Source organism: Pogona vitticeps, chromosome 5, assembly GCF_051106095.1.
Source record: "Pogona vitticeps strain Pit_001003342236 chromosome 5, PviZW2.1, whole genome shotgun sequence".
Lineage (NCBI taxonomy): Eukaryota > Metazoa > Chordata > Lepidosauria > Squamata > Agamidae > Pogona > Pogona vitticeps.
Window position 1 is genome coordinate 19,009,890 of NC_135787.1, and position 22,259 is coordinate 19,032,148.

Below are 22,259 nucleotides of genomic sequence, written 5' to 3' on the forward strand. Positions count from 1 at the left end.
AAGTTATATCCCAGGGATAATTTGAGCATGGTGACAACTTTGTCAGATGAGTTGGCCATTGCACCAGGCATTCATTCACCAATCCCTGTTTGGTCTTGGGCTGGTGGTGGACAACTTAATTCCACATTTTGTACACCATATGACATGCAAAGTGGTAGGGCACACAACATTGCATGGCTGTGTTCTCGTATGCAATTCAGTGAATGGGGTACACCTTATACCCAAGTTGCATTGCCTGCCCAGTTTATCACTACGGCGGGCGTAGGGGTCTGGCCTTACCCATCTGTTCCTAACATGGGTTATAATACTGTGCCTTTACGAGTGTTATGATACGGTGACTACTCGATGCCCCTGGCTGATCATCTCACCCCGGCGACATAGGAAAAGATATGAAAGAAAATATGTGGATTTATTTGAGTTCTTAAATAGAGATGTGGAGAAAAAGGATTTGGACAAGGAGGATGACAAAGATTAAGAGAGATGTAGGAGGAAGAAGCTGGATAGGACATGGTCCAACCGGTTAGCTGGGTTTCACATTTATGTTGGAGTGGTAGTGAAAGTCCAACCATGGCGGGCACAATCCCAATACCTGGACTTGATATATAGGGTGTATGTAGACTTTGCGTGTGTGTGTGTTTAGTCGTTTAGTCGTGTCCGACTCTTCGTGACCCCATGGACCAGAGCACGCCAGGCCCTCCTGTCTTCTACTGCCTCCCGGAGTTGGGTCAGGTTCATGTTGGTTGCTTCGCAGACACTGTCCAGCCATCTCATCCTCGGTCGTCCCCTTCTCCTCTTGCCATCACACTTTCCCAACATCAGGGTCTTTTCCAGGGAGTCTTTTCTTCTCATTAGATGGCCAAAGTACTGGAGCCTCAGCTTCAGGATCTGTCCTTCCAGTGAGCACTCAGGGTTGATTTCCTTTAGAACTGATAGGTTTGTTCTCCTTGCAGTCCAGGGGATTCTCAAGAGCCTCCTCCAGCACCACAATTCAAAGGCATCAATTCTTCGGCGGTCTGCTTTCTTTATGGTCCAGCTCTCACTTCCATACATCACGACAGGTTTTTCCTGTCGTGATGTAGACTTTGCAGGCTTGGCTTAATTATGATGAATCATTCTGTATGCAGAGCACGATTCACCGGAATCTTTGCTGGGATGAGCCACTGCCGGGTCTGTGGCAGCAGCATGTGATACCTGCCAGACTCAATTTAGGGGATAAGTTTGACAGAGGGCATCTGAATAGAAAAGTTGCCCTGGGCCAGAGCCCCTGCATCGGAGTGGGGCAGGCAGTTCAACCCTGCCTGCTCTGTTGGGAGTACAACTCCAAGGGCACTTGTGCCAGGAAACCATGCCAGTTCAGGCATGAGTGTTCAGCATGTGGGGGACACCCCCGAAAAATCTCATGTTTCAGGGCTTGGGCCAATGCCAAAATAAGGGCACAGGAGGAGGTAAAAAGCCCAGTATTGGCGGGAGTACCTCTGGAAAAGGAACCCAGCCCAATCAAGATTACAGTCTTAGAAGCATGGCTGAGGGATTACCCCTGCAGGGAAGATGCTAAGCACCTACTGGAGGGCTTTAAGCATGGCTTTAGGATCCCGGCGATGGGTGAACACAGGGCATTTTTTACACAAACCTCAAATTGGTGTATGGGATGGAAGGTGTTGTCCAGGATAAGGTTGCAAAGGAAGTAAAGGAAGGGAGAGTACTGGGCCTCTTTGCAATGGCCCCTTTGGAGAACTTGAGGGTTTCACCCTTGGGAATAGTACCTAAAAAGGCTCAGGGTAAGTTTAGATTAATACACCACTTGTCTTACCCCGAGGGAGTGTCGGTCAATGATGCTGCCCCTCAGGAACTTTTGTTTCCTGTTCATGGGGTTTTCTTGGCAAAGATACTGGAGTGGCTTGCCAGTTCCTGCTCCAAATGGATCGCGTTTAGTCAGAACTCTCCACTATGACCTGTCCATTTTCGGTATTCCTTCACGGCATGGCCCATAGCTTCTCTGAATTACTCAAGCCCCTTCACCACGGCAAGGCAGCAATCCATGAAGGGGACTAATCACTTTACCCTAGTAATTTTTAAAATGTGAATCTAAAGGTGTTTAACACTCAGCCCCCTGAAGCAGCTGTCTGACATTTGGCAGATTTCTTTCTTTCTTTGGGGTCTATTGTATTTCTGAATTTCTTCAACATCAATACAAAAATAAAGAATTTACAGCTTTTTTTTTTCATTTTTTGATGCACTGATTTCATACATTTACAAATTGGCTGGGATCTAAACATCAAATCAGGTGTAAGTAGATCCCCAAATTCACTTCCTAACTGAATTGGGACACCCAAGCACAATTCTTCAGAAGGAAAATAGAAAAAAAAACTATTAAAAACTGGAGCTTGGGGAGGGAGAGGGAATATACACTGCTATTGAGGTTGTTTCATCTACCTGGTGGTAGTTACCCTTGCCTGTGCTGGTTAGGACTGATGGGAGTATCTATCCAATATGATATGGAGGACACTGCATTTCCCACCCCAATTTAAGGAAATGACAGGCAATGATAGATATCCTGTAAGCAATCCAGGGAACCCAGAGTAACCAACCCAGAAAAAGGAAAATATTCCTAAGAATTAGGAAAACTGGAAGGAGCCTGGGATGTGAATCAGATACCAATGCAAATGTAAAAATCACATAAATATAACCTGCATATTTTAAATTGCAAACACGGCCAAACCTACTGAGAGCTTAAAGTAGCATAATAAAAACACTTATGATCTTGGAAGAGAATGTAATTTATAATTTCTGCTGGTCTATGAATTTAAAACTATTAGCCAGTTAACAGCTGAGCCACTGCAGACTGCTGGAAGTTAGTATCACATGAGGATGTCATTGAAGAGCTGAGCTATTTTGTTGAGAGAATTTTGGCCCAGAGTCCCTTCAGGAAACTATTTTGAGTCTTCATTGATCTGACTTTCCGTTGAGGCCACTCTGGGAGAATCTTCAGGTACCATAGGCAGATAATTGGGCAAGCTTTATGATCAGATAGTTAACTATACCATCCAAGTCTGCAAGTTACAGCCCAAAATATCTCCAAGGTGTACTCACAACCTGGAAAAGCTACTTTTTAGGAGGACAATTTCAACAGAAGGGAGTATTCTGGCAACTGAGGTCCAAAATCATAACTTCTCTAAGTTCTAATGTTATAGTGTATATTCATACCTGGATTCTCCTGTACTTATGTATAGGTATATGTTCCCCTTGACAAATGTCCAGTTGTGTCCAACTCTAGGGGGCAGTACTCATCCCTGTTTCCAAGCTGTAGAGCCAGCATTTGTCCATAGACAGTTTCTGTGGTCACTTGGACAGCGCGGCTAGACACAAAACACTGTTATCTTCCCACCATGGTAGTACCTATTTATCTACTTGCATTTGCATGCTTTTGGCAGGAGATGGGACAAGTGATGGGAGCTCATTCCGTCGTGTGGATTCAATCTTACGACTGCTGGTCTTCCGACCTTGCAGCATAGAGGCTTCTGTGGTTTAACCCAGTGGTTCTTAACCTTTGTTACTCGGATGTTTTTGAACTGCAACTCCCACAAAGCCCAGCCAGCACAGTTGGTGGTGAAGGCTTCTGGGAGTTGCAGTCCAAAACTCCTGAGTAACCCAAGGTTAAGAACCAGTGGTTTAACCTACAGCGCCACCATGTCCCTTCTTATGTATAGTATGGTACTAAAGTAATCTTAAATTAAGGACAATGACTTATCTAAAGTAAACATTGAAAACAATAGCGTGAATGGATTACATATGTAGCTCCCCTCAGTTGCTTCCATCTCCAGTTTTTCTCTGTGATTCTTTTTATCTACATCAGTCACTTTCATATCGGTAATAGAGTGTCCTGGAATGTTGAAATGTTTTGAAACTTGCTTTTTTGTGTTGCCATTTCCATCAGATCTGTATCTGTTCTATCTGAATATTATCCATTTTGTCCTATGTAGACTGAAGAAGGGAAATGCTGACAAAGGATAGTGAGGCTAAATTAGTAGATGAAGATGTAAATGGGCCCCAATATTATGGGTGACATTATTGGGCCCCATAGTGATGGCACAAGAGTGGAGGTGGGGACACTGTTAGCATCTAGGTTTGCAGTGGTGTCTTGTCTCTGACTCTGTATCCATGTTGTGTGGCTTGTTATGTCAGTAGTTGTTTAAGACTGTGGAGGGGACTCTCTGTAAGTAGCCACTGGCCTGCCACCCAAAGCCTGGGAGAAAAAATAAGTGTGTTAATTGTGGATGAGAATTATCTCTTTCATACCCCATAAACTAAATCTAATCACGTGTTGTCAAGTCACTTCTGATTTATGGCAGCCCTTTTCAGGGTGTCCCAGAGAGAGAATATTCAGAAGTGATTTACTATTCCCTTCTTCTGGGGGTGCCCTTGGACTGTCTAGCTTGCCCAAGACCACACAGGTTGGTTCTCCTTGGAGGAGGCACAGTGAGTAATCAGACTTCCAACCCCAGGCTGCTAACGCAGCCAGATACCTAAACCACTGACTGAAATATTAATTTGGTTTTTTTTTTTTTTTTTAAAAAGAGACAGTTAAACTGGCTTTGTCAGTTGCTGTTACCAAGGAGATAGCTATATGAAGTTCGATGTCTATGCTTTCATATAAGAACAGTATTATAATAAAATTATCAGTTTAGAATGGATTGGTTTGTGGCCCCTCCATTAAAATCTGTTTGTCCATTATTAGAGACCGATGATGACATGGAATTACACCCAAAATGAGTTTGATAGTTGGATAGTTTGCCTTTAAAGTCGAATGGTGGCAACCAAGCGCTTAACTGTCATCTTTGGTGCCCCAAAAGACTCAAACTCTTTATTCATGGCAGAGTTGACTTTCCTTCTTTCAAGTCTTTAACCATCTGGCACGGTCTTTTTAACTGTCTTGGCTGTGTTTGCCATTATAGCTGTGTCAGAATTGGGTTCTGATGTTAGATGAGGTCTTGCTAGGTTTAGCAGATGAGACTGTCTGACATTCCATGCTTGGCTCTGTCTCCTATGAGATGAACCAGAATGCTTGATTCTGACTTCTTTGGGAAGTGCTTGGTTCTGGAAATTGAAGATATAGATCTTCAAAAGTTCTTGCAAACCTCACATACACAGGAGGACTGCTTGCAACTCCTTCACATTCTGGGGTGTCAGCTCATTCCCCCAGTCCACCTTTCTAAACTTCCTCTGTCTTCTCTATCTCTGGTTCTTTTCTCCCCCAATTCTCTCACCATGATTCCTTTTGTGCTCTACCATGGGTGGGAAACCTCTTGAGTTGGACCTATACGTAAGTTGCATTAAATAAATTTATTATTATACTTGTGTTTCAATTACAGATATGAATTTTGGATTATTATTATTTTTGCCCTATGCCCATACCCAGCTACTGTAAAAAGAAAGGGATAACTAGTAAAGAAAACCCTCATATTTTATAGTAGTAATCAAATTACAAAGGAGATAATTAAAAACCAAATTTTAATTTAACATTTTCAAATAAAATGATAGGATAGCATAACCGTTCACAAAGAGTGAATTTCCACATATCTGCTTGTTTTCAACAGATGCAAAGTACAGTATTTTTTTTTTAAATGTAAAGTAACTTTGGTCATGTTCACACATTATTACTGCAAAACCACTCAGGTCATGCCCTAAAAAAATACCTGCTTTTAGAAGGCAACCAGTAGATCCATAAATAGCAATACAAGATACTCTGTCGGGGAGCTTAAAGCAGATTCGCTAGCTGGTAGTTTTATAAATATCATTTGATGTTTAACCTATGCTCTTTTAAAGCTTCTACCAATTCCCCTGGCTTCATTTTTGAAAGGTGAATATCATGTTTAATCATTTAAGCTGGTGACTACTGAAAATTTCAAGGATCCCAAATAATACACAGTCACATATCATTCTGCAGATTCAGTATATATATCTAAATTCCTTTGGGCTTCACTGACTGACTCACAGGGAATTAAAAGTTGTGGTAATTCCCCAGGGGACTGAAAGTTGATATATGCTGGAGATTTAAAATAGGAGATGCCACAAAAAATGTAACATCTAAACAGATGTAAGTTGAGAAGTAGCTTGAAGCAGTTGACCACTTACTACCTTTGTCCTTTGCCCCCTCCTTGTATCTTAACTACCCAGCAGATTTCCTGGTGTAGAAGACAGCAGAGGTGGTGGTAGGTACTCCAGATGCCCAACAGAGTGTTCTTTGTGGAATTAAATCATGTAAGAAGTAGCTGTGCTACATGCCATAAATGCTTATGTAGCGCATGCTGTCCTGTTTCCTACAGAATCATTGGGAAACCCCTAAGCAGAATGTGAGAGTTATATCTTGCTGTTGTTCCCCAGATGAGGTTTCCAGAAGCATGCTACTTCTAACCTTTTCTTCTCTGTTTGCAGCAACTGTCTCACTTGTTCCTTAAAATCTGCTTTCTGTTTTTTTTATATATATATATAACTGTGTTATTTTGGGAGAAAGTCTTGCATTTCTTCAGAAACAAAAATGGAATGGGAGGGGGCAGGAGCAGCTTGACCAGGAGCTGATTCGAGAAGGCTGGTATCATAAGGCCTGAATTTTCATTGATGGTTTTATGGCCTCCTTTGGGGTGATCCCTAGAGAAACATTGTCTGGGAGGATCTGGTGGTGCTGGTGAATGATTTTGGAAAAAGATGCTCCAACTAGTAACCAGGCCTCAAACCATGTAGAACTTCATAGGTGAGCATCAGAACTTTGAACATTGTGGTGAGTTATACAACCTAATCTAAGCATACATAAATAACTGGAGTCTGGCCACAGTCATATGGCACCTTCAAGACTGACATATTTATTTTAATATGAGTTTTCAGGGATTACAGTCCACATCTCACACTTCAGATAATTATTAATTTCTTTAAAAGTTGCATGTTAAAATGTTATCTTATGCTTCCAACCAACCAGTGAGGCACTTACCCTTTCAGTGACTTTTGCTGGGTTCTAAATATACCGTATCCGGGCGAGCGCTGTCAAGTGCTTAATGATCCTTCAGAAATCAGTGAGAAAAATCATTAATTCAAGTGCTAAGATTCCTTTCAAAGTGTGGCATGTTAAACCTCATATTTGTATTGGTACTAGGTGTATATAAAATAAAGAGTCTGCCCCCTCCTCTCTTTCTCTTCCCCTACCCTCTCTGTTAATCAAGGTGAAAACCAGCCCAACCACAGTCACACAGAGAAAAGCTAATTTAAGATAATTCAGTTCCCTCTGAAATAAAGCTCGGTCCTTATTTCAGAATAGTACCTGTGCTGACTTCACTTATAGTACAGTATTCTGGGTCCTACAAGTCCTTCTGACAGAAACCATTGGATTTGTCTGCAGCTACTTCTGATTATAAGCTGCTGAACTGCCAGCTGCCCCCTTGTTGGTAAGATCTCTGGAGACATTGCCCACCCAAATTGGTCCCTTGGAGAACAAGAAGTATTCCTATTCCAATTGACTCCTGCTTGAGTGACATGAGTTCTGGTACATTCCTTGATCTTTTGTTATTCTTTTGTCCTGACCTTTAGTTTTCTTCTCAGTCATTTCTCCCTCTTTGTTGTTCAATCTTCGCTTACTCTTCAGCAAGTCCAATTTACTCTTGAGCTTGCTTCTTGACTCTGCCTTTCTGTTTATCCTACCTACCCAGTGCCTCAGGATATATAAGAACCTTATTAGGATAACTGACTCTCCTCGGAGTCCCACAGAAATCTGCAGATTTCCAGGGCATCAGATTCGTCATAGCTGACATCCCAGTAAAGGGTTAATACCAAAATGGAACCAGTAATCAGTATTAAGGTATTGCAACTCATCTGGGTAATTTACGTAAGGATTTTACACTGTTGCAGTAATTCCAGGCAACTCCAAAACTTGTTACCAATTCTGTACAAGTTCTATTGATTTACATTCCGTAACCTGTATTTTAATGGGACACTTTTTTGACACTCAAGTGAGTACCTAGAATAACCAATTGTACCTCATATTTTCACCATGTCCTGCCTGGCTTAATCCCCTCATATTAGTAGGTGGTAAATCAAAAGCAACCTGCTTTTAATGACTCATAGGGCCAGATAAATATTAGGATGCTTAAGAAATTAAGTGTTTGTTAATGCCAACATTAATTCACCTCATATACAGTTTTTGACACTTAGTTTTTGGAAATTAATTATTGGCCAGCTTTCCCATTTCCTAAATATTCCTTGCTCAAAAATGTTTAAACATTGGTATTTAAAAATAGTTTGGAAATGTTCATTTTAATAATAAATGTATTAAAATTGCATGTTTAATTGTACATTTGAACACAAATTATTTTATTTTTTACAATGGAGAATTCATACAGAACTGAAACACAATAGATTAGTGGATGAATGAAATTAAAGTGAAACAGAGAGGAAAGAGAGTGCAGCCATCTTCAGGAAAAGTAACAAAGAGTTACAGTATGCATCTTCTCCAGAACGAACAAGTTTTATTTCACATAAACCTTTATAAGGTGCTGCATCCATGACTGTTTATGCCAAATAAAACTTAGTTTTTAAAATGCCACATGCCTGCTCCTCTGGGCATATCTAGAGATATGCTTTCTGAACAACAATGCCAAGTTTGGCTCCCACACAGTTGTGTTACATGCTGTAGTTGTTTACTTTGCACAGCTATATATTGGGATGTTAGATTTGATAGCAGTATAAGAAATCTGATATTCTTCCAGGCATATAGAACTGTACAGGGTGGGACAATATTAAGGTCAAATGTAGGTGCTTGCAGTTGGTAATACATGATGAAAAAACTCATGGCGAACCAGATAGTTCTGGTCCAAGGGTATGGCTCTCGCTCTGGACCTATTAACTGGCATTCTTCATGCTGAATTTCAGTTAGCAATTCTTATGCACATCACCAACCTATGCTCCCATTTCAAAGCACTTCCTAATCAATTACTTTCAAGGCCGTTTTTCAATCCTTTTAGCTCTGGTCATGTCCAAAGCAAGTTGATGATTTCCTTACATTTTTATATTAAGTGTGCAGTTTGAAGCTTGTGATCAGAACTCAATTCTGGTATTAACAAAATCCAACACTGATGGCTTTTTAAATTGTGCCCTGCTTTGTATGAATATAATTTTTTTAAGGGAAAAGCCATTTAGAAATATTTGCAATGAATTTATTAAGAGTTGCTTTTTTAGTTAAAGTTAACATGATTGGGGTGGGGGTGGGGAAATCAGTGTATATTCTGAACAAAGTTCCAAAGAAGTAAATGTAAAATGAAGTTAATAAAGATCTAGCACCATATTGATTACATATTTATCATATTCTACTGATTATATTTATTATGAACAAATAGATAAATAAGTAAATTCAACGTGGCAATTAAATTGTGTGTGTTAAGTGCTGTCAAGTCATATCTGCCTTATGACAACTTTAATAGGTTTTTCACGGTATCTGAGATGTTTAAGGAGTGGTTTTTACCACTGCTACACTGCAGTACATTGCCATGGCTGGGTAGAGATTTAAACTCAGATCTTCTACTTTTCCCAGTGCACTACAGTAACTATTGGCAACTAAATTACTGTGGCATAAACTTATATTAAAATGCTATGTATGTACATATACTAGCAAATATAGCTTCCATTTGGAAAATACACATGACAGCTTTAATGCTACAGGAAGCCCACTTTGTCATTTGATGATGTGATGAATCAAGCAACGTTTCAACTATATGCAGGTAATACTATTTTAAAAAATGCATTCCTGGTTGCAGTCTAAAGCTGATTCAGAAGTCCAAATACACACTGTTGTCTTGGGCTGCTCTGTTCTGGAATCCTTAGTGCTATATTCAGACCTGTTTATTATGCAGAAATGCAAGCAAAGAAGATGATAATATTTTGTTTCCCGTGGGCATAATGGGAAGACTTTAAATTCTGTGATTGTGGAATTATTTTCTTATTCCAAATCATGCCATCATCCTCAAAGTATTGACTTATCAATTACGTTTGTACTGTCTCCTTTGTCCATGGAGCTCAGAGGGATGTCTTAACTTTGCAAAAGATCAATGAATTGTGGCTTGACTGATTCTATTTAGTTTACAGGCTAATAAGGTACGTCCCCCTTCACACCTACCAAATACAAATAAATAATTTTGGCCAGGACAGTAATTGTGCTAAAGGGAAAGGCGTCATCATGAGTATGCTCATGATAATGTATTTCTCTGTAGCACAATTACTTATCAATATAAGTACTATGGTTGTTGTGGGTTTTTTGGGCTCGTAGGCAGTGTTCTGAAGGTTGTTCTTCCTAACGTTTTGCCAGTCTCTGTGGCCGGCATCTTCAGAGGATAGCACTCTGTGCTCTGGTCAATACATTTTAAAAAATTCTTGACACCCCTGCAGAGAGTGAGACAGGAGTGAAAATAGGGCATGGAAGCAAAATGGGAGGAACAGGCAAAATAGGGTCACTTTCAGGTGCAGTGTACTTTGTTGTCTTAAACTCAGCCAGTGCTTTTATGTGAATGCAAGGTTCTCTTTAAATCAATGGTTCCCTGGTGTTCTTGGACTACAACTCCCAGAAACCTCAGCCAGTACAGCTGGTGCTGAAAGCTGCTTGGATTTACAGTCCAAGAACACCAGGGTAACCATGTTGGGAACCACTGCTCTGTATGATATACCATGCCTTGAAGTTACCTGATTTAGTCTGATCTAGCCTGGGATAGTGTGACAGCGAGAAGGGGATGACAGAGGATGAGATGGTTGGACAGTGTCACTGAAGCTACCAACATGAATTTGACCCAGCTCTGGGAGGCAGTGGAAGACAGGAGGGCCTGGCGTGCTCTGGTCCATGGGGTCACAAAGAGTCTGACACAACTTAACGACTAAACAACAAGAAGCCTGGGATAACTTGACTGTCTAGTTGCACCCATAATCTCCCTGTTTAGGGTTGGCATATGAGTAGTGACAGGCTGTGGTTGCATGTCTAGTTATACCATATCCTTAGCTATGTTATGGTAAATTGGGAAGAACAGTTGTTAATGGGGTGGTGGTGGCTGTTCATAAACTTTTTCTTCTCCTACTGAAGGAAAGAATGCTATTCCAGGCCTGTGACAGGTATAAATTCATGCCACATGAATTTTACTGTATGCAAAAGTTGTGGTTAGATTACTTTTGGATGATTAGAAAGGAAAGCATCATTACAAAAAATTCCAACTGCAACAGAAACAAGTTATTTTATGACCCTTGCAATGCTAATAGTAATTCATTACTTTTTAGAAGTCACTCTGCAAGTTCTGGGATTGAAGGAGAACAGGAGAGTTTGTATTTATTTCGAGCCAGTACTCTTCATGTCTTGTCCAGGACTCCAGCCTGTTTCAGCCATCTTCCAGCCTACCTTTCTTGTGATAGTATGTAGCTCAGCTGGCTGACTGTTGCTGCTTAAGTATCTCAGATGTTCCACTACCCTATGTGGAGGTGGTTGAAATATGAAACGTTACTTTATTGTATCGCAGCTCTGGGACTTGTAGTCCAAAAAGTAGTCTTTCCTCTCTCTGAGTTGTGAAGGAATTGGCATTCCAAATGAAGAGGAGTCTCATGGTACAGTGGTTAAACCGAAGTACTGTGGCCAAATCTCTACTCACGACCCGACTTCAGTCTTGAGGTTCACTCAACCTTCTATCCTTGTGAGGTTGGTAAATTGAGTACTCAGCTTGCTGGCGGAGGGCAATGTGTAGCCTGCATAATTAATTGTAAACCACTCAAAGATTGCTTTAAGTGCAATGGGGTGGTATATATAAACAGCACACTTTTTCTTTCTTTGTTTGCTGGGCTTTGCAGGTCCTCTACCAAATCCTGTAGACCCTTAGCTATAGTTCTCATTTATATAGAATTGTATCTTAAAGCACAGTGGAACACAACTTTATTTTTTACCCAGCCCTTTCCAGTGGTTCATATGCCTGAATCATTTATAGGGCTTAGTTACACAGCTGAAGTGCTAAATAATAAATAATTGCCAGGGAAGCATGAAATCAAGAGACTGTACAGTCAAGAGAGGTAAGAGAAGAAGGCATGCTTTCTGCTGAGATTTGAAAGTAGATGGTGAGCTGACAAACCCAGAAGCATTGGGGAACCTGTTTCAGTTGCCAGGAACTGAATAAGAGAAACCTCTTTAACCACACATATTGAGTTACACACAGGAACGATGTGTACTGCCGACGGGTCAAAAAACCAGAACATACGAGGAACAGAGTAAAGGCTTGCAAGGGAAAGAGAGTGAGCTGAAACCAGCTCCAAAAAATAATGAAAGAGTCAGGGCCTAATGTATTTTTCTTCCGTGTGCAGAGATGAAACATGGTAGTGTTTCTGAGCTGGGAACAGCTGTGTCTATTAAGGTAACACTGAAGGCTCTGTCCATAATGGAATTTGAAGCCTGGCTCAGCAAAACTCAAGCCTGAAACCTATTTAGAGAATACTATAAGATTTCAGCGTTTTAAAAAATTTTCAAATTCATTAGATAGTTGCATAACAGAAATTTTCACAGTGACGTTTTCGAGACAAGTTTAGGACACATGTATCCATGGATATGTAGAAATGCCAAGACCTAATGCCTCCCCAAGAATGGTCTATTTTTTTTTCCTGGACTCTACTTCCCTGGTCTTCACATCTCTACATAGACCCAACTTAAAAAAATGTTTTATTTGATTATGGTGCAAGACACAGAGATCCAAATAACATTCCACACTTTTTCATCGAGGCATCAAATTTACATCATTCATGAACGCATACCATTATGGTCACTTTCAGATATGGAGGCATGTATTACTATTGCACATTGTGTGTACATACATGCACATCTAACAGCCTTTGGTATAATATACAGTGACTCATAGAAATCATGCAGCTTTTCATAAAAGCATTTGACCTGTATCATTTGTGAACTATATGAAAAGACTGTCATATATTCATCTACAAATCATGTAAATTTGGTGCTTTATGAAAAAGTGCACAGTTGTACAAATTGTTGTTTTATGCAATGCTCAACTACCTGAGCATATATAAATATGTGCAATCTGGTATACTGCCATATATGAAAATGATTAGTATGTACTACTCTTTTTCCGGTATAAATCTGATACTTCTATTTTTAAAAAACAGTTCGCTATGGAGATGATGAATTGGTATTCTGTCTGAAGACATGATCTTCAAAGCAAGTCGTAACATTCTTGAAATGCTACTGATTAATTAGAAACCTTACAAGTTAGAAATGAAAACCATGAAGGAAATGGATCCAAGGAAACATATTGGAGGGCTGGTTGAAATATAGATAATATAATGGAATTACAAATACTGAAGGGAAAAACATTTAAATAATCTCATACTATACATGGAGTATCACCTACTCTGAACATGGGCAGAATGGGCAACCCTAAATTGACCTAGGAGCAAGTCTATGTGGTGCCTCCCCACTGCTGTCTCTACCTCACAAGACTGGTGGCCTTCTGTCATGCCTATCTATGCGGAAATAAGAGAATAATCTTGGTAAATGTCTATATTATTCAAGTGGTATATTTTATATTTTGCTCTGGATTTTGAGGTAAGGTCATACAAGGTGGCCTACAACATTTGTTGTCTAATAAATGGGCAAACATAAAAAGCAATGCACATTTACAGACATTCATGAGGCTTGGCAAGAGGATCAGTTAAATAGTTGCTGGAATCAAAGTTGTTAGGGGCTACCTAAACACTAGGCTAATGAGTGGGAGAAGGTTCCATAGATTTGGGACAGCTACTGTGTCAAGAACCTGAGAGGCAGGGGAATGTGGAACATGGAATCCACCTTAGAATCAGGCCCTACTTGTGGAAAGTGATTTCTTGCTGTAACAAACAAATTTTCTCCTAGCAACAAGGATGGGAAACATCTGCCTCTTATTTCAGGAGAAGAGCCTTCAAGGCCAGTTCAAGCTGTCTGGCCTGGTAGGATGTTAATTAGGGAAGTAGTTTCAGCTGGATGTTATGAAGTTGGGCTGGAGGAGAGAATCTATCTTTGGCTTCCCCACACTTCAGAGCAGAATGGGGTTTGATTGGTTGTCAGCATGGCAGAGTCTGGAATTGGGATGTTGATGTATATAAGAGGCTCAGAAGTTGCACCAGTTGGCTTAGTTTACTCTTGGCAGACACAATAGTCTTTTTGCATTCTCAAAGGCTTTCACAGCTGGGATCTTATGGTTGTTGTGGGTTTTTCAGGCTCTTTGGCTGTGTTCTGAAGGTTATTCTTCCTGACGTTTCGCCAGTCTCTGTGGCCGGCATCTACTACTCCAGTCCTCTGAAGATGCCGGCCACAGAGACTGGCGAAACGTCAGGAAGAACAACATTCAGAACACAGCCAAAGAGCCCAAAAAACCCACAACAACCAACAATAGTCTTTTGCTATCTTGCCCTGCTGCTCCAGTACTCTGGAGTATGCTTTAAAACTAGGCAGTCCTCTAAGCTGAGAGTAAAAGACAGGGAAATTAGTTTTGTTATTTTCATATTGACTTCCTGATTTTCCTCTGCCTTTTGCTGTTTTGCTTTTCTTCAATAAGTATAATATCTTCTCTACATAAAAGCCTGGTTTTTACGTTGGGAGCACCTGTTTTGCTAAATCTAGCCTTGCGGTCAACTACCAACTGGGGACATTCTGGTTTAAAGTTTGTGTGGTGGCAGTCCTAAGTTGCAGGGTTGATCTGCTAGACAAAGTGTACAGTGTATTTCATAAGCAAGATCAGCACCTTAAAACTCAACCCTGGGGACAGACTGATCAGTTTTGACATAGTATCCCTGTTCACTATGGTACCGAAAAAGGACACCCTGACACTCATCCAGCAGATCTTTCCAGAAGACATCAAGGCCCTTTTCCAACACTGCCTAACGACCAGCTATTTCCAGTGGGATAATGCATTCTATGAACAGAGGAGTGGCCATGGGGAGCCCCCTCAGCCCAGTTATAGCAAACCTCTACATGGAGCATTTCAAAAAACTTGCCCTGGCTTCAGCATCCCTCACACCCACAGTCTGGTTCCGATATATGGATGACACCTTTGCAATTTGGAACCAGGGTGAAGAAAAACTGGAAGAATTTCTGAACCATCTCAACAGCATCCACCCAAATATACAAATTCACCATGGAAAAAGAAATAGGGGGCCAACTCCCGTTCTTAGATGTCATGGTCGTACGCAAAACTGACCTCCGACTGGGACACAAGGTCTACAGAAAACCCACCCACACAGACCGGTACCTACACAAAAACTCCAACCACCACCCACGGCAAAAAAGAGGCATAATCAAAACACTGGTAGACCGTGCAAATCGGAATTGTGAAGCTCAATTTCTCAGCACTGAACTCAACCATCTGAATTGGGCCCTACAGGCAAATGGCTATTCCAAAAATGAAATCACAAGAGCCATCAAACCAAGAAAACAACACCAAACTGAAGAAGAAAAACAGCCACCCACAAATAAAGTATTTCTGCCATACATCAAAGGGGTCACGGACCACATGGGGAAACTGTTGAAAAAACACAACCTACAAACAGTATTCAAGCCCACCACAAAAATACAACAAATGTTACGGTCAGCAAAGGACAGAAGGGACCCCTCACCACCGCAGGAGTATACCGGATACCTTGCAGTTGTGGCCAGGTATACAATGGAACCACAAAACGAAACATCCACACCAGAATCAAAGAACATGAGAGACACTGCAGACTAAAACAACCAGAAAAATCTGCAGTAGCTGAACATACCCTAAAACAAACTGGACATGAAATTCTATTTCAAAATACTGAAATACTGGACAACACCAGCAATCATTACGTCAGACTGCACAGGGAAGCCATTGAAATCCACGAGCACCAGCAGAACTTCAACAAAAAAGAGGAAAGTTTGAAATTCAACAAAACTTGGCTTCCAGCTCTGAAAAATACAGTGTGCAAAAGGTCAATGACGTCTACCCAGCCACAAGGATCGGGGATCACTACACACAAAAGACCAGCTAATGACACCCATCAATCACAATGACAGATAATCTCTTCTTATCACAACAATACACCCACAACAAGACACACTAATCACCCGTCTCCTGAATAGGGCAAAATCCCATCTCACAGTCATAAATACTCCACTCCCTAGCAAACTACACCAGAGCACAGAGTGCTGTCCTCTGAAGATGCTGGCCACAGAGACTGGTGAAACGTTAGGAAGAACAACCTTCAGAACATGGCCAAAGAGCCCAAAAAACCCACAACAACCATTTCAGTGTATGTTCCGGGAGAACATAGCTCCGTCAGGCTGGACTGGTGTACCAGGAACAGAGATGGCCATGGGCCAGTTCATCCCGGTTTGTCCCAGGTCGTAAAGATGGCAGCACAGGTGCTGCTGCTCCCCTCCCTGCCTCCTCTGGCTCAAACAGCCACTGACCAGGTCCAACTTGCTTGCTTTTTTCCACCTCCTTGGATCCTCTCCCAGTCACGAGCAAGAGAACCAACTTCTCTGCCTCGGCCTTTTGTCTGAGTGCGAGATCAGCCAAGAGGGCAGAACAGAGAAGTCTGAGTTGTTGCCAGGATTGGAAGATCTGTTGAGGAAGTAGAAAAAACAAGAAAGCTGGACCTATGTCTGGCAATGTGAGTCAGAGGAGCTGGGAAGGGGAGCAGCAGCACCTATGTTGCCACCTTTAGGAACTGAGACAAACTGTGATGAACCATTTTGTGTCCATCTCTAGTGATGAGCTGAGGTTTCAGGTAGGTTCTGTGCCCAAAGCTACAGTTTGCCTTCCTGTTCTCACACACGCTCTGGAAACAAAGGGGTAGTGTTGCAGAATGGTTGGAACAGGTCCCCACTGGCCATCACACATTGGAAGTGCTTTGTTTCTGTTACTGTCCAATTTAATCAGCCTCATTATTGGGTCTCAGAATGAATTGTTATGAATCAAAGCAACTGCAGCAAGGCTGATATGATACTGAATGTGAAGAGAGGATTCCTCTACAATCAGCACATATACTTTCCATTTCCTTTTTCCTTTAAAAAAAATCATGGATATTGGTCCAAACAGCCACAGTGGATCTCAATATGTAGAGACACTATACCTCAAAATATCAGATTGATAAAGCCAGACAAGAAGGAATTTGTATGCTCTGTTTGTAAATTCTGGCTGGATGTACTGTATCAAAAACAAATGGAAGGCAGTAAACATATTTTTAGGAAGAGTGGAAGGTGGATAAAAAGGAAGACCTAAGATGAGATGCATTGTCCCAAGACAGGAAGTGACAGCAAGATTTCAGCAGGGCTGTAAATGGCAGGATATTTGGAGGTCATTAATTCATTCATAAATTTGTGGGCTGTAAAGTCAATTCTGACTTATGCTGACCCTTTTAAGGGTTTTCTAGCTAGAGAGTTCTCAGAAGTGGTTTACCATTCCCTTTTACTGGGGGCATCCTGGGACTGTGCAGCTTACCCAAGACCACACAGGTCGATAATTCTAAGATGCACAGTGGGAAACTGAACTCCCCACCTCTGGCTCCACATCCAGATCCTAACTAACTGTGCTATTGAGCCAGGCCGTTAATTCATTGGATTGCCATTAGTTGGAAGTTGGATGTATATATTACATAGTAATGTACAATATATCTCACATTGTTTCTCATAAATAGCATTCTGACATGTTTGTTTCACATAAAGATATTTGAAAAGCTATCATTATTATTATCATTTGGATTATAACTCCTAGATCTATGCAACTGAAGGATTTCGGAAGATATAACTCAAAAAGTAATTTTCCCAAGCTCTGTTCAATAGGTAACATAAGTTCATGAAACAAAACCACAATCATATATTCTACCTTGCAATTTCCTCATTATTTTTCCCTCCTTCTATTCTTCTTGAACTGTATGACACTTTCTGAGTTGGGGATACCCTTAAAGGGTCAGGCATATTTTAGAACATGTGTTGATAAAGGATAACACTGTTATCAAGAATCTTTTGGAGGCAAGCAAAAAAATGGCAGATAGCAAGGAAGGAAGCAAGCATCACATACATCAGTTGGGTATAGATGTGTTTGGGCAGCTGTCGTAGGCTGTTGGACTGGATAGAAGAGGCATTCATGCTGGTGTATTCCAGACCAGCAGGTGAATGAAATTTTCAGATGTGCGCCAGTGGCTGACCTGTAAAAAAATTGTAAGTAGTTAAGATCCTACTGTGGGGAAATGTTTTCTCTCTAGCCATCTGTTATTGTTCCAGTATAACGAAAACTGCTTCCAAGGCGCAGGACTGGAAAGCACTGGGGCATTCCAGTTGGAAAGAATGAAAGAATACTCTTATATATTTAAAACTTATATATTTAAAATGAGCACGTTGGGAGGAGAGTTCAGCCTTGTTCTCTCTGACAAGAAGTAATGGGAAACTTGTAAATGCAAGTTCTCTTCATGGCAGATCCTACAGTTACCATCCCTGCCCCTGGGAGAGTCTTAAAAACCGCAGACAGCTGAATAGAGCCATATCAACAAATGGAAAGCATTTCTTATTTTTCTTTTGTTTTGTAGAGTTAATGGCTCTCAATTGCCCCTTCAAAAGCAAACCACCCTCAACTAATTTACACTGCAACAAGAGTAGCTAGCAATTGTATATCATCCATGAGGACAGTAGCCAGAGAGCTATACTCTGTGTCAGCTGAGGTCTCCAGGCCATTTTGGAGGCAAGCAATAGCTGGATGTAAGTAATGCATGGACCACCCTATCAAGGGTTGCTTTCTCTAGATAAGGCTTACAGATGTATGTGAAATAGGATTGATAATGGGAAAAAATGTTTTCCTTCCTTCCTTCCTCGTCTGCCTGGAGCTTTGTGATGCATCTCCTGGTTCTTCCTGGGAGTTGTCCATCACCCATGGCATGAATAAGCCTTTCTGCATAGCTATAGTGGTGGATTGTCTGCAGGATCAGGGTCAAAAATTTGGCTTGCTTTTCATGCATTCATCTATGAATGTTCAGAAAATGATGTATATTATGTTTCAAACAGGACGGGGGGGGAACCCCTCTGTCCTGTATTATCAGACTCAGTCCCTTCTGCAATTAAAGCTGGTCATAGCTGACCTGTTTCTTATTAAACATTAATCCTTGACTGCCACTTAGTGCATCAGTGAGCTCAGGATTGGCTCTGCTTCTGAACCAGCCAGCCCTGTGCTCTTAAGCGGTGAAGTGGGAGAAAGGAAAGTGCCATCGTGCTCAAGTTGGCAATCTTCATACAGAAACAGGCAAATATTTGGCATGATAAATTAAAAAGGCACTCACCATTGCAATCTGCTGCTGTTGACGGTTGCTCAAATATTAAGTCTTCCCTTCTTCCTGAAACTTCGTGATATGGATATCTTCTTTTGCATACCACTGTAGTGCTGATGCTTTGAATTTTATATTAGCAGATAAAATATGGCTGGAAAAACTCTCCTTTCTTGGCAGTTTCTAAAAGCTCAGCATTTATATTGTCTGCTATTCACTGGACACTTTAGCTTGGAGAACCTGGAGGCCCATCAGCAGGGATACTGCACTGGAGGCCAACAGTGTGGTTTCTCTGTTGAGCTACTGTTCCAGGTTTTAGAACACTCTAGGTAAATCAATCAATCAATCAATCAATCAATCAATCAATCAATCAATCAATCAATCAGTCTGGTTGGCTGGCTGGCTGGCTAGCAAGCTAGCTATCTAGTTAGTTTTGCATTTCTGATAGAATTCCCTTTGCTACACAGATGTTGCTGGAGGAGAGCTTTGCAGATACCCTGGAGTGCCAGAAAGACGAACAAGTGGGTCCTAGATCAAATCAAGCCTGAACTGTTTCTGTAGGCAAAAATGTTGAAGCTGAGGCAGTCCTACTTTGAGCGTATCATGAGAAGACAGGATGCTCTGGAAAATGCTGGGAAAGCTGAGAGGCAGCCGGAAAAGAAAAAGACCAAATATGAGATGGGCTGACTCCCTAAGGGAAGCCATAGGCTTGATTCAACATGAGCTGAGCAGGGCAGTTAAGTACAGGACATTCTGGAGATCACTCATTCATAGGGTTGCCATAAAATGGAGGTGACTTGATGGCACATAACAACAACACCACAGTAGGAGTACAAAGACTCACAGAGGATAATCGCTACAAGTTCCTCATATAGTCCACTTCTTTTTCATTAATTGGCAATTAAGTTATCAATAACTCATTTGGAGGCATTCGTAGGAGAAAGCAGAAAAACGTTTCATTATTTACATTTGTGAACAAATAAAAAAAACCCGTAACAACTGATTTCCAATACACTAAGAGGAGGGAATGGAACACTCAGCAGAGAGGTGGGGCTCTCTTTCAGTTAAGGTGTGGAAACCAATCATTGGTTAGTGCTGGATAGATTGACAGTCACTCCAGCCCTGAAAGAGCCCTCCCAGTCATGCAAGCAGCATGCAACATTGTAAGAACTCCAGCATCTCTCTCCATCCCTCGCTCTCTTTATTTTCAACACTTACATGCTACCCTGTCAGCATAGTCATTTGAGCAGTCATTTGTAAACATCAAAAAGATTAAAAGTTCTAACCCAGTACAAACAATTGTTATTGTTATTACTATTATTATTTGTTTGATTTATATCTCCCTTCCGAGATCCCAGAGCTGTAAACAACCCATATTTAAAAAAATTAAAAACCACAAATCACAAATATTTAAAATTGAAAACCATAAATTGAACTCACACACAAAATCTCACACTTAAAACCATAGATTACGCATATCCGAAATTACAAATATTTGCAAATAAATTTAACAAAGAAATGACATTACAGATCTCCATGTTTAAATTTACTGACTAAAGAAAACCAGAAAGAAAACAATCCCCACAGAGGAGAATTCAACATTGGCAATCTTAAATGGATCTTAAAATGGTGGTTAGAAGTTCTTCAGAGGCCAAGATGATATAAAAATATTCACCTGGTGCCAAAATGGCTAAAAGGCAGGCACCAAGCAAGTGTTTCTTGGAAGGTCCTTTCACAAGGAAGCCTTATTCAGTCATTAAAGATGCCTCATGCTTTCAGGGGGCTGTACTAGCCCGTGTCACTGAATAGAGGAACAGCTCTCTGAAGAGAGGGAGTCTGGTGTACCTGGATAGTCTCTCCACAGAAACCAGAATCCCATGAAATCAGCATTCTGTCTCACATGGAGAAGCTACCTCCACCTCTTCACACAGTCATATCTCTGTGTTCATTGTGGAGTATGCAGGGCTAGCATGCTTCCTTCAAAGCCAGTGGGCTCTGTACATCTTTTAAATTACTGAGCATGGCTAGATGTGAGGTTCTTCACTCATTGAGACCAAGCCTCTGGGGATCTACTTTAGGTCTGAGTAGGTAAATATGGTCTAGAGTAGACATGGTCTAGAGGGGCGGGGTAAAAATTAATTAATTAACTAACTAACTAACTAACTAACTAACTAACTAACTAACTAACTAACTAAATAAATAAATAAATAAATAAATAAGTAAATAAGTAAATAAGTAAGTAAATAAGTAAATAAGTAAATAAGTAAATAAGTAAGTAAATATGTGTTGCAGAGTTTTGAATTTTGGCACAACAATTGCCAACTAACTGCATAACTTCACTAACTACTAGCAGACTAAAGAGGAGGGGAAAATAAAACTTCTATGGAGAGCTTGTTCAACTGCATGGCCGACAAAATAAATGATTCAAAGATACACTGAAGACAACACTGAAAAAAGTTTAATACTAACCATGCCAATTGGGAAACTCTCACACAAAATCAAAGTGTGTGGTGAAATGATGTCAAAAAAAGGGACTATGTGTCCCTACTGCTTGTATATGTTCTCATACTAATTAAACACCTGCAGATCCAGCAGTGTGCCTCTGTTCAATTTTAGCTGCTCACTTCTTCATTCTTCCCTCTAAATCAGTGCTTCCCAATCTTGGGTCCCCTGGACTAAAACTCCCAGAAGCCTTCACCACTAGCTGTGCTAGCCAGGATTTCTGGGAGTTCTGGGAGTCCAGGAATATCTAGCTAGTGAGTCTGAATTTCATGAAGATGGTCTTCAATTAAAGCAAAGGACAAACTGTTGTTATTACTACAGCAGTCAGATCTTTGAGTTTGGATTGCACTACCTTGCCGGATAAGTGTGTAGAGGGCATCAGTTAAAAACTTTTTAAAAGATATAGAGCTCGTTATTTTTGTATTCAACAGAGCTGA